Genomic DNA, 10000 nt, shown 5'->3' with positions numbered 1-10000 from the left:
TCTGATATTATATCTGAATGGATTGTAGGAGAAAGTGGAAATTTATGGGCAAAATTATTAGAATTTCAAAACTTCGAAATATGTTTATAATGGAATAAACCCGACGTATACTTATTTACAGGTCTGATAACACAACTTATTATGAGTCCAAGTCTGTAATCGGAATTCTCTCAAAGCAACGTAAAATATTGTCCACTACAACAATGTTAGAAGAAGCCTATTAATCGCGTTCGGTTATCAAACCTTCAAATGTGTGTACAGGTAGAAAAAAACTCACTCTTCATAATAGTAACATATATTTTAAGTCATTTCTAATAAATTTGAGCTAAATCTTAAACATCCCAACCCAATACCGTTTGTAGACGATTGGTCACACATATACAGAATGTGTAATGATTATGTCTTGTCTGGTCAAACGATTATGGCCTTTCTCCTCATGTGAAATCTCATCTCTTCACCATTCCTTCTCCGGCATGTCTTTGTGGTCCTCTGGTATATATGCCACTCGCCCTCTGACCTGGTGGTCCCTGGATCGATTCCCGCTCTCAGTTGAATAGTCTTTAAAGGGTCTTCGCTCGACTTGCATTACGTCATCGCACATAGGTGTAAAAATAAATATCTGGTCGGTTGCAGCCTTTGTCAGAAAATATTTTTTGAAAGAGTGCCTCGCAGGCATCATGTCTCGCCCCTTGGATTTTTTTGTATAGCGGTTTGGGCACATTATAGGGATATTATATCTATATCAAAGCTCAGCTGAATTTTTTTATTCTCCAAGTCTTCGGTGATATTCGATAGAGCCATGCACTAGGTAATGTTGTTTATTTTTCTATTCTAAACACGAGCCTTCTCAATGCAAAATTTGCTCCTCGGATGTCCTACGTGATGCAAAATCCGTGCATAGACGCTTGCCTGTAGATAATCGTTTTGTTTTTCTATCGTTTTGTGTAAATCGTGTAAAATGCATTGAATTTTTTAATATTTCGAAATCATTATCTTGACAATACGAGCCATCGTACTACTGAGCTATCAAGCCTGTTTTGTCAGACTATGGGAGTTACAATACTGCCGGACTCGGTGGAAATAGAACACTATTCTAAAATTATGGTCAGAAAACGCGTCCTTCAAATTTCGACGAATAAACTGATGTTCATCTCGTCAAAAACTCTCAATCCTGAGACTTCCTTGAATTCTTCATTGAAGCCTCAGGTTTGAGAATCTTCGACAATATGGGTCATTTCTGTCTATTGAAATTTGAAGGGCCAATTTTCAAGTCAAAATATATTTTAAAAGTTAGCTTTTTGCAGAGTCCGGCAGAAAAAGTATAATATCAGAAGCCATCGTGTCTTTTGAGATACGAATTTCTATTGATTTAGTTCTTCAAGTCACGAGCATTGTGTTGGTTCTTATCTTTATGTTTTATTATAATCCTCTTAGTTGCCTTTTGCGTCACCCATTGACACAATTTCTTTGATCATCTGCCATACACGCAAACGGTGTGACTAAGTAAGAATAATAATATTTCTACTCTCCATTAAATATTAATCTATTCCTGTTCTTTTGGTTTTGCTTCTGCCACTGCTGCTGGTGATGATGATAATGATGATGGTGATGATGATGATGATGATGATGATGATGATGATGATGATGATGATGATGATGATGATGATGATGATGATGATGATGATGATAAAGAAAAAGAAGAAGAAGAATAGGAAGAAAAAGAAAAGTTAAAAGAAGAGGAAGAAGAAGAAGAAGAAGAAGAAGAAGAAGAAGAAGAAGAAGAAGAAGAAGAAGAAGAAGAAGAAGAAGAAGAAGAAGAAGAAGAAGAAGAAGAAGAAGAAGAAGGAATCGTGTTGAGATTATTCGAACATCTCTATCCAAAAAGCAAAGATTCAGTCGCTCAAGTAATTCAATTAAGATCTGATAAAGATTACATACTGACTGAAGGCATACAGTACTGCTATATATTTAGATCTAAATGACTGGCTACACAACCATTGACCCCAATGGTTTTGTTCCCTTAGAAATAAGACCAAGAAAGAGTTAGAATCAATATTCGGATTTGTAGTATAGATAGAAGGATTGACAATGACCATATGAAGACAATTTTATGTTTTTTAAAGAAATTATGGAGCAGGCATGGAGCATAATTATTATTATTGTTGTTGTTGTTATTATTATTATTATTATTATTATTATTATTATTATTATTATTATTATTATTATTATTATTATTATTATTATTATTATCATTATTATCACCATCATCCTTATGTTAACTCTTTTTTCACAGATTGTCAGCACTATCGCCATTTGGATTTATAAAATCGTCTATCTTAAAAAACAAAGAGATTAAAAACAAACTTCACTGTTTAGATCAAAGACATGTCAAGCGGTTACATTTCAATGGATATCGCTCTCTAGTCAATAGCTCACAAAGACGGATTATTCATTCATAATGCACTTGGGTACGTACACATTAGCAATTCCACTTGATTTTTTTTTACTTTGTTGTATTAGTTTTTTGGGTTTTTTTTATAAAACCTTTCTCCTTTCGCAAAGCATTAACCCTTGGGTCCGATTCTTGTACACCTTCATTGTAGACAAATAACAAGAATTTTGATCCATTCTAACAGACCTCGATTATGCAAACGAATGGCTTCTTCTTAGATTCCTATGCTCTTACATTAAAATTAAATTCTCTTCAACTGCTTTATCCTAAAATCACACCAAAATCTTGTGGTACTACTACTACTACTACTACTACTACTACTACTACTACTACTACTACTACTACTACTACTACTGCTACTACTACTACTAATACTACTACTACTACTACTAATACTACTACTACTACTACTACTACTACTACTACTACTACTGCTGCCGCTGCTGACGCTGCTGTTACTAATATTACTACTATTACTTCTGCTACTTCGACGACAACAATAACGACAACAACAATTGCTACTACTACTACTACTACTACTACTACTACTACTACTACTACTACTACTACTACTACTACTACTACTACTACTACTACTACTACTACTATGAAGCCAGTTGCAGGGCTAAATGAAGCATTGAAAGCGCATGGAACATTTTAAATAATGAAGAAGTAACGAATAAATGTTGTTATACATTTATTTAACGCTCAAGGCCATGTCATGGACTGTGGTTCCGAACGGAGGCTGCCCGAGTTACAGCACGACAAGGTTTATCAATTGACCACTCAGAATTGATTGAAGGACAGTAATAAATTAGAAGCCATGGAAGTTGTAAATCCCACCCGGCTTGAAATTTGATTAGAGACATTGTGCAATTTAACATTAAATTTTGATATTGAAATAATTTCAAAGCTGAAAAGATTTGACAAGGCACAAAAAATGTAATTTATTCCCGAATATTTGACGCTTCAAATAATCTCATGTTTTCACCATTTTTATAGTGATTTGATATTGTTTTTCTCTCAAAATATTGAATTGTTTAAAAAGGACGAAATAATAAAAATCAGGAAGATATGATGAAAAAACATATTGATTATTTCTGCTTGAAGTGTTAAATAATAATCTGGTAGTAAATTGACCGTCCAAAACACCTTCGGCTATACAGAGCAAAGGATAAAATCACTACGAAATTAAAGCTTTTGTTTGGCTTTAAAATTTGTTTTTAATCTTGCATTGATTATTTCACATTATCGTCTTTGATCACATAACCATTTGATCCTAGATTATTAATTGAAATTTCGTTTGCTTCCATTTGTCTTTTTAAAATATCATTTTAGATTAATGTATTATTCTGCCATTTTTCAATTATTGATAATTTATAATACAATTTTGTTTAAAAAGACACACACAAACACACAAAATCATACACAGATCAAAATGGTAGTATAGAGGGGTAGTTCAGATGCCAAGAAATTCAATCTATATCTAAAGTCAAGAATATAGGTCTTGGATTAGGCTTTTAATGCTCTTTTGAAATTCAATAATGTATCTTCCTAAAGAAAGAATTTTTTCATATCAATGATAGTTAAAACATTAAACCCACTTTTCGTCATATATATATATATATATATATATATATATATATATATATATGTTGAGGTGAAATTTAAATGTCACTGATTATGACTGGATCACCGTTGTCTGTGCACGTAGGTTCCCCCCCCCCCCCCCCTCCTTACCAACAATAGGACAATCGTCACATTCGTAACGATACAAACAACATTTTTCTTTTTCAGATTTGCTTTATAAGTCCCAACATTTGAAGACAAATACATTTTATACTTACTAAGAAGTAATGTTGTTTTGTAAAGCTTGATTTGCTCAACCAAATATTGTATGGCATGCACTTGTTCCTTTTAAATGTGAGGTTAAAATTTAAATTTGTGTGCTTTGTCAGTATGGCATTTCAGTCAAAATCTTGAAAATAGTCAGTAATGAGAGATTTAACCCATTTTGCATAGCCAATAGGTCTCAATGCGGTATTATATCGGGGTGTACCCGACGTGCACTTATTTTCAGGTCTTCTTCTTCTTCTTCGTTCCTCTGATGGACATCTATGGCTGCAGTCCGATATCTGTTATGAAGTCTGTGGTCCGCTTTAGGTCCTCAGCCTCACCATAGAGCTTTGTGTTGAGTGTTGTAGGGGTGACCCAGTGGTTCGAACGTTGCACGTTGTATAATGGGCAATCCATAAGCACATGTAAAGTGGTTTCATGGTCGGTTCCACATGGGCAATAAGGGGTTGTTCCAATACCTAGCTTTGTAAACATATGTCCTCTTAGTCTATTGTGTCCTGTTCGGAGGCGGAATAGGGTGACTTGGCTACTTCGCTGAATGGCATGGATTGGATCCTGCTTGTTGTGTTCCAGGTGTGTGTCATTCCTTTCTTTGTCTATTTTTAGCTTTATTATTTTCTTTTGCTGATGGTAAGTGATTGACGACTTCGGTTGTTCCTTTTGGGCTCCTTCTTTGGCCAGTTCATCGGCAATTTCATTTCCATATATACCTACATGACTTTGAATCCACTGCAGCACAGTTTTTCCTGTTTTATCAGATAAGCCCTCAAGGGCCTCCACAGTGTGTGCGGCTTCAGAGTCCTGGTAATTTTCAATAGACCGGAGAGCGTCATCAGAGTTTGTCAAGTAAACCACATTTTTCCCGTATATTTTCAGCTCTGAAAATCCAAATCATTATGGGCTCATTGTTGAATTGGAAATCTCAAAATAGGCTTCAACAGTCGTGACGTTACTCCCCTCCTAATGACGCATAGTAACTTAGTAACTGGTTCTAAACTATCGGAACAATAACAATGGCGGAAGCCCTTATGTAATACTTCTGCGACAAGCATAAAAGTGTATCCAGAGGAGAAAAGCATTATAAATCTGATTATGTTTTGACTATTATACATTCTGATCACATGATATGAAGAATAAAAAGTACCGATTTTCTTTGTTTATAACCAAGCTGCGCGTTGCTGGGCGGACGTGACATCAGACTATTGAATCCAATTGCGTTCGTATGTCAGACCTAGATACGTGTATACCTAAACCAAAAAAAAAAAGATTGTTTAAAAAAATCCATAACAATACAAATTTTAAGCCAAATTAAATAGATTCATTAATTTGTGTGAATGCTGTTTCTATTAATGAAAACAATTTTGATTTTTTTTTTTTAATCATTTTACGCTAAACTCAGATCTTTTCAATCGTATTCATCTCGACATAATAACAGACCGACGCGACAGCATACATATTTAGCATTGAGGTGATCTTCAAGATGATGGTTTTGGAGCAGCGAATTGGTATCCGGTAACCGCCCTTTCCTTGACCTATCTGTTGAATATAAACCTAATGCGCTTGACCCTTGGACGGTTTGACACTAAACGTAGGCGTTGGCTTGCTTGACGTCATTTTGTCTTTTGTTCTAGTTGCCTAGTTCTAGTTTGAATGGTGATCCGATCCAGCATATATCGAAAGGTCACCAATTTGTTAATCATTGACTTTGTCATAAAACGTCCATGGATCCGTAAAAACTTTAGAAACTTGAGCATTTATGCAGTGCAAAGTCCACGTAACGTGCTCACTGCGCTTTACAAGGGGTCCTTAATTAACAACAACGCTTAACGTGTTGGTGATACTAAACAAACGTTTTTCCCTAGAGACAACGCTGTTAACGCCTGCGTACTCATTTTACACATTAGTACGTTGAGAGAATGCGATTAAAGAGCGTTTTCTGAAGACTAAACTATGCCCAGCAAAGAGCGGGACACGAACTCAGGACCTTCCCATCCGACGGCGAGTGTCATACCACAAGACCACATAATATTATAGCCGTAGATTGCGCTGTTTAACTTTAACATGGCGCAAAATGAACAATTTTGACTACGTTTTACCATTTGTACAGACACTAATCTTTTGCAAATTAATTTTTAACTGATCTAGATATATAGTGGATGTTTTGGATGGACATGGTGGTCTGAAAAAATCTTTGACAGAACATGGAACTCTATGGGCGAGTACTGTTCTAATTAAGCTTTCGGGATCCCAAAGCGGATGATTGAACTGAATAATATTATTTATCAATTGGTGTTATGTGTTTAGGTAAAATAACTCATAACATCTGCCAGCCGGATAAAACTGACTTTCACACAAAACGATGTGTAACCTTTAACGTATATAGTTTGATTGATGTAATGTAGTGAGAACTTATCAAAATGGCTGTCTAAAAACAATACAATAATCTGAGTGACGTCAATTGCGTTCTTTCTATACGGTTTAAAATTTAATTTTCTATGAATTCTTTCTTAACTATGTGACTGTAGCTAATAACTTAAATTTAAAAAGGTATGAACATCAAATGTGGGTAAGAGAGAGAGAGAGAGAGAGAGAGAGAGAGAGAGAGAGAGAGAGAGAGAGAGAGAGAGAGAGAGAGAGAGAGAGAGAGAGAATATGTGTTTGTGTGTGTATCCGTATGTAGTTACATGATTTCCACTTTATGACATTCCTTTATCAAAAATTCATTCTAAAGATATTTCGTCATTTATGACACAGAAAGTGGAGTAAATTCCATTTACGTGCATACTTGATTAGCTCATACTACTCTGAATCCTTCCCATGATAATGCTTTTATGACATCATAAAGAACTAATAAATTATGCAATTTATATTCTCAAAACGATATTATGTTGGGTGGTGATTTAGACGATAGAAATCGAGTTTACAGCCCAATATATACGATTCAGATCATGTTGTGCGGCTTAGTGGTCTTGTGGTATGACACTCTGCTACGAATTAGCATGTCCGTGGTTTGATTCCCGCTGTGGACGGCGCAAAGTTGAGTCCTTAGAAAAGGCCCTTTACTCACATTCTCTCGCCGCACTGGTGTGTAAAGTGAGTACTTAGCCCGGCCTTTAACAACGTTGTTTATGTCGATAGTAAAAATTGGAATACCGCCTACTGGCTACATGTCGCGTCCTTCATTTAATTGTTGCTGTTGGCTTGGGACCCCTTGTAAAGCGTTTTGACTATATTTAATGGATATTGCAGTAAATAAATGCTCCAGATTTTAAAATACATTTTATTGAGAATTGTAAACATAATATGTTCTTCATGATTGGAAGACTAACATTTCATATTTCTGATTATTTGAACATAAAATTTACTTTTCGGAATCTGGTTCGTTCCGACTTAATACCAGTTTGAGGGTGTGGATAACATAATACATTATGATTCCATGGGGATGCAAGCAGGACGTCAGTACGCATAATAATAATGATAATAATGATAATAATAATAATAATAATAATAATAATAATAATAATAATAATAATAATAATGATAATAATAATAATGATAATAATAATAATGATAATGATTATAATAATAATAATAATATTAATAATAATAATAATAATAATAATAATAATAGTAATAATAATAATAATAATAATAATAATAATAATAATAATAATAATAATAATAATAATAATGATAATGATAATAATAATAATAATAATAATAATAATAATAATAATAATAATAATAATAATAATAATAATAATAATAATAATAATAATAATACTAATAATAATAATAATCTCAAGAAATAAAAAAGCTGGTCAAAAAATATGATTCAAGAAATGAAACAAGGAAAATCCACTTTACACTTGATATCAATCAATCGCGATTGAATTGGATGCATTGAAAAGGAGGAACAAAAAATATATGGCAAGTGGGGATGAGGAGTGGGTGATATTGGACGGGGGGGGGGGGGGGGGGGGGGGGGGGGAGGTTGAACGGTAGTTGTGGGAGGGAAACTGAGTTTGATCAACCGCAATAAACCAGCAACAGAAATGGAATCACGCAATGAATGATTGGATAATGGCGAAAAATAAGATTTATAGAGACACATTGTGAAGGAACTACTTCATGCATATTAAATTGACACTTTGGTTTTCCTGCCTTTTTGTCTTCGCCACTGAAACGCTTTGCTTTTTTCTGTACTTTATTAAGAGTACTACTTCTTCTTCTTCTTCTTCTTCTTCTTCTTCTTCTTCTTCTTCTTCTTCTTCTTCTTCTTCTTCTTCTTCTTCTTCTTCTTCTTCATCTTCTTCTTCTTCATCATCATCATCATCATCATCTCTTCTTCTTCTTCTTCTTCTTCTTCTTCTTCTTCTTCTTCTTCTTCTTCTTCTTCTTCTTCTTCTTCTTCTTCTTCTTCTTCTTCTTCTTCTTCTTCTTCTTCTTCTTCTTCTTCTTCTTCTTCCTCCTCCTCCTCCCCCTCTTTTTCAACAACATCAAAACGACTTCAAAAAATAATGAACAATACCAAAAGACAGAAGCAATTAATTATAGGTGATGGAAAAGAATAAGATTTATGGACATATTGTAAAAATCTACTTTATTCGTATAATCCCGACACTTTAAATTTCCTGGGCTTTTTAAGTTATTGGCATAACGGTGTCTTTCATCTTAGCCAATTTTTTCTCTCATCTTCTTATAGACATCCATTTCTTTTGCAAAATGTTAACGTCGTTCGCCCCGTCATTGTCCCCTGTCTTCTTCGTCTACTACCACTACTACTACAACTACTACAACTACTACTACTACTACTACTACTACTACTACTACTACTACTACAACTATTACTACTACTACTACTACTACTACTACTACTACTACTACTACTACTACTACTACTACTACTACTACTACTAGTAGTAGTAGTAGTTGCTGCAAATACTACTTCTTCGCAACTATTTCGTATTATCGAAATTCAATAAATTAATTAGCTAAACGAATAGACTCCGGTATTGGAACATTGTATAATGGAGAAAATAGACTAGCTTGATCTTCTTTTCGAGGGGGGAGGGGGTGGGGTTGTCATCAAAACAAAGGATTGTCCGACAATATCCCCGTTCTCGGGTCCTTTATCACTTCTTCAAATAAAACGTCTTCCCTTTTCATTAAAGCCTCTCTTTTCTTCCTATTCCTTTCATTTTTCAATTTTTTAGACTTTGTTGTTGATGTTCTTAGCACCGTCATATTCTTATTTATCATTATCATCATCATACTCATCATCATCATCATCATCATCATCATCATCATCATCATCATCATCATCATCATCATCAGGATTATCATCACATCATCATCATCGCTAAAACAACAACCACTACCGTCAAATTATTCTCAACACATATCCTACCCATTCTCTCATTTTTACATTCCCTCTTCTACTTATTACTGCACACCGCAACACTACAACTACAACTACCACCTCTCTTTCTCTCTCTCTCTCTCTCTCTCTCTCACACACACACACACACACACATACAAACGCTCTCTCTCACACGCACACGCATACACACACACACACACACACTCTCTCTCTCTCTCTCTCTCTCTCTCTTCTTTCTTTCTTTCTTTCTCACTCTCCCTTCCGCTCTCCATTTTTCTCTCTCGATCACTCATTTTCCTATGCTCTCT

At 34.6% G+C, this 10000-nt stretch overlaps 1 protein-coding gene across 2 annotated transcripts in view; it reads left to right on the top strand.

Annotated features, from left to right (window-relative positions):
- Positions 1-10000, top strand: part of LOC144964552 (uncharacterized) — a 104079-nt gene that overhangs the window by 40662 nt on the left and 53417 nt on the right. For both annotated transcript variants that reach the window (XM_078898973.1, XM_078898974.1), the window contains one exon: positions 2294-2468. The gene's annotated coding sequence lies outside the window, so the exon portion shown is untranslated. Of the gene's footprint in view, positions 1-2293; positions 2469-10000 lie in introns of those variants that run through there.

This window comes from Berghia stephanieae, chromosome 2, assembly GCF_034508935.2.
Source record: "Berghia stephanieae isolate SIO BIC M18660-M18661 chromosome 2, UCSD_Bste_1.3, whole genome shotgun sequence".
In the NCBI taxonomy this organism is placed as follows: Eukaryota; Metazoa; Mollusca; class Gastropoda; order Nudibranchia; family Aeolidiidae; genus Berghia; species Berghia stephanieae.
Note: the sequence above shows the minus strand (reverse complement) of the source record. Positions and strands in the feature narration are given on the sequence as shown.